This window comes from Lactuca virosa, chromosome 8 (genome assembly GCF_052849685.1).
Source record: "Lactuca virosa cultivar CGN04683 chromosome 8, Lactuca_virosa_CGN04683_v6, whole genome shotgun sequence".
Taxonomy (NCBI): domain Eukaryota; kingdom Viridiplantae; phylum Streptophyta; class Magnoliopsida; order Asterales; family Asteraceae; genus Lactuca; species Lactuca virosa.
In genome coordinates, this window is record NC_136433.1 from 21,101,020 (window position 1) to 21,105,053 (window position 4,034).

Consider the following 4,034-nt stretch of genomic DNA (forward strand, 5'->3'; position numbering starts at 1 on the left):
ATCTAAAGTGTTTATAAATAATGGGTATGGATTCCAAGGTCACATCACATTCTTGTGAACATAAAGAACTGAATTTCAAACTTATTTATGACAGCTGTGATAACTTTACAAGTTTACTAGCTAGGAGGACCCATTTTGGAAGATACAAGTGTGTGTTGGTGTGACCAATACATCTATCAATGGACAATGGTCCCACTTAGTCTCAAAGCAATCCTAGTCAAGATTTGAAATCTCTCTCTCTCTCTCTCTCTCTCTCTCTTCCAAATATTATATATATAGACACACATAACAACCCTTTTAGCTACAATAAGATTGTTCATTCCTCAAAAGTCTTGAAGTAGAAAATGGAGGGTAAAGGCAAGAGTGGAGAGAAGAAAGAGAAAAACATGATTCCACCAAGAAGGGGTCAAATTAAAGAGAAGATTTTTGAAGAATTGGGAGAGAAGATTCTCAACATGACATTTGGTGGAGGAGATGCAAGAAAGAATCAAGTCTTTCCATCTTCAAAAGATTATATTTTTGACCCTCCAACAAAGAGATGAAGGTAAGTAATTAACAATATATATATATATATATATATATATATATATATATATATATATATATATATGTTTGTTATTTTGATTATGTAACAAGAAACGAAACTTCATTGAAAGTTGAGATGATACGCATAAACATGGAATGAGAAGATGAATGATTATTTTCCTGTTTTATCTTTTTTATTTCATAAGGATTTGCAACTGATATATTCATGATTATTTGTATTTTTGTAGCATGGATCGATGGTGGAATCATTGAACAAGCTCTTGCAAATAATGGCTTTGGAGAGAGATGGATACAATCTAATTGATGTATGTGTTGTATTGAGAAGTTTAAGATAAGATAGAAGTTCATATGTATTGATTATAATGCTAAAATAATTAATTTAGTTTTGTTAATGGTTTGGATGTTATTTTTTTCGATTTTAGAAAAGTAATCGGTGTTATCAATATTACAAGGTTATAGTTCGATCACAAGGTCCTTTCATCATGATAAAATTATATAAAATGATTTTCAAAAGATCCGTTTGCACTTTACATCATTTTCTTTATTTATAGACATGGGGATTGGGGAAGTTGAATGTGGGGACCTTGAGGGCAAATGTGTCATTAGGTTCAAATAACCAAATTCTTTATCATTGTTGGAATGGTGACAATTGACATCCTAAAAATATAATTATCCTCATCGTTGACTAGATTGGTCAGAATCAAGAGTGACCCTTTTTATAAGTTCTTTCTTTTTAGCCGGAAAATCTTAATTTATTTCTCAATGGACATCTAATTTCACTTATGTCAACGACGGAACTTGAATCTTCAACTTCAAAAAGGAAAAATAACACTTAATACCGATGGACTAGAATCTCTTTGGTCTTTTTTACCACTAAATTGATGTCAATATTCTTTCAAATATGTATGAATTCATATAAATACATATTTTCACACATAATTATAAATATATACTTATACGCATAGGGGTTTGGATTCAGTATGAATCTAAAAAACGGTTGGAACGGTACAATTCTCAACTACCAATTTCGTTAAGGGCAAGAACGTCAAACATTGTCTTTGGATGTGATGCAATCACATACAACGCACGTCTGTTAAACGTAATACGATCTCGAGAATATAATCACGTGCAACGAACGTCCATGAAACGTTATTTAAGTGAGCCTTTCATTTTTTCGTTTTTATTTTTAAATTTTTAGATGAAACTAAGCTTGAATTTTAGCTTTTTATGTTTTTTATTTATATTTATATTTATATTTATATTTTTGATTAATATTGATTTTTTAATGTTTTTAATACATCTTTTAAGTTTTTTTTCATTTTTTTTTTCTAAAGTTTTGATTTTTTATTGAACTTTAGGTTGATTCGAGTTTTGAAGTTTAACAATCATAAAAGTTTTGAATCATAAGAAATTAAGTATCCTAATATTTTTGGATCAAAACATTTTAATCTTATCATTTTAGATCATATCATTTTTGAATCATATGACTTTCGATCAAAATATATTCAACAAATGAAATTTTTGGTGATAACAAATTTTGGATTATTAGATTTTTTGAATGATTTAATTTTGAATCATAAAAGCTATGATTACACACCACAACATATTTAGATCATAATAATTTTATATCATAACAAATTAAGGATCATAAACATGTTGAATCATAACTTTTTTGAATAATAAATATTTTAAATCAACACATTTTTATAATATCATTTTCAATATTATATTTAAAAACCTATAATCTTTTCACGTCTTGGTTTTTATAAAAACTTGACAAAATTTCATGGATGGTCCTTAAGCTTTTACGTTTGTCCCTAAAATATTCCCTATAAAACCTTGTTTGCATTAATGGTCCCAAGAGAGCAAACCTTGCAAACATATTATTCTTACCGTGCATGTCTGCTAGATGGATCCGTTAAGTTGATATTTTTTTGGATAAGGATCATTTTTGCTATTTTATGAAACTTTCATAAGGACTATTTGTGAAATTTTACATAATGACCATTTACGAAATGTTAAATAAACCTATTAAATCTTGTATTAATTACCATAAATCAAATAAAAGAGTAAAAAAAAACATAGAAAATATAATATTTATATAAATAAAAAATTAAAACTTATAAATTTTAATCATCATGCAAATATATTTTATTTAATATATGAATAATTTTTGTTATCTAGACCTTAACTGTAAGTCTGTAACATTCAAACTATAATACATCATTAAATATTTTCGTTTTTTATTTTTTTATCTAAAAAATTCGAAGTATAAAAACAACATTTTATTACTTATTTATTTTTACATGATGTAATTTTTAAGACTTATCTTCATTTATTTTATACAAATATATTTATTTTTATAAATGATATGATGTGTTATTATAAAAAAATATGTTATTATAGAAATAATAGTATGCTGCTTTTTTATTTTAAAGATATATGTATACAATTTTCAGTTATAGATAAAAATATGTTTCGGTTTTGATTTCATAATACAAGTACGGTAAATTTTATATTGGTTCGATATAGAATTTTGGTATTTAATTTTAAAAAACTATTTAGTTTTATCAAGTTTTGAATATATTCCTTAATAAGACATATACTTTTCAAAACAAAATTAAAAAACGTCCTTAACTAAATAATATGACATTAATTATGTGTAATACATTTTATTTAATGGAAAATAAAAATATTTTTATATAATTTAATAAAATGAATTAAACAGAAGTAATGTCATATTAAACGGAATTAAATACAAATAATATGACATTAATATTGTTAAAAATTTTATTTTTCATTATATAAAATGAATTAAACGGTACTAATGCCATATTATTCATATGATTAATTATTTTAGCATGTGTAGCAGCGTAGTTAATTATTAGCTAATAGACGTTTTTAATTTTGCTTTAAAAAGTTTGTCTTTATTAAGAAATATATTAAAATTGTAACGCCCGCAGATTCGGGCTAGTCAATTTAAGGACAATGAGCGTCAAAAATGACTTTTTGATGGAAGATTATTTAGAAGGAGTAATCTTAAATAAGTTGTAGTATATGTTACAAGGGTTCCGTACATATAAAGAATACCGAAATCCGAGTTATAACGAAGAAGTTATGACATGTCGAAGTTTCGCGACAGAACCGGCACGACGCTGTGTGACGTAAAAAGTGAATTTACGATAAAGTGCTTTTTAGCCTTAGCGATCTAAACGAAAGTCGTAGTATTCGTTAAATCGAGAGCATCCATAAAAAGAACGCCCAAATCTGACTTCGTATGAGGAAGTTATGATTTTTCTAAGTTTCAGCTTAGCAGTAGAGAGCTAAAAACTCGAATTTTAGATCGAGTGATTTTTAGCCGACACAACCTAAACGAGAATCGAAGATCTCGTTAATAGTAGCATAACGATAAAATGACAGACGAAAACGGACGTCGGATGAAGAAGTTATGAATTTTTAATAGATTTTCCTGTCCCGGTCTGTTAAAA

At 26.7% G+C, this 4,034-nt stretch overlaps 1 long non-coding RNA gene across 1 annotated transcript; it reads left to right on the forward strand.

Moving 5' to 3' along the window:
* Positions 1 to 280: 280 nt before the first annotated feature.
* LOC145134746 (uncharacterized) lies at positions 281 to 1,059 on the forward strand. Its single transcript, XR_013719326.1, has 2 exons — positions 281 to 544; positions 774 to 1,059. It is a non-coding gene; the product is annotated as an uncharacterized LOC145134746 (long non-coding RNA).
* The last annotated feature ends 2,975 nt before the right edge of the window (positions 1,060 to 4,034 follow it).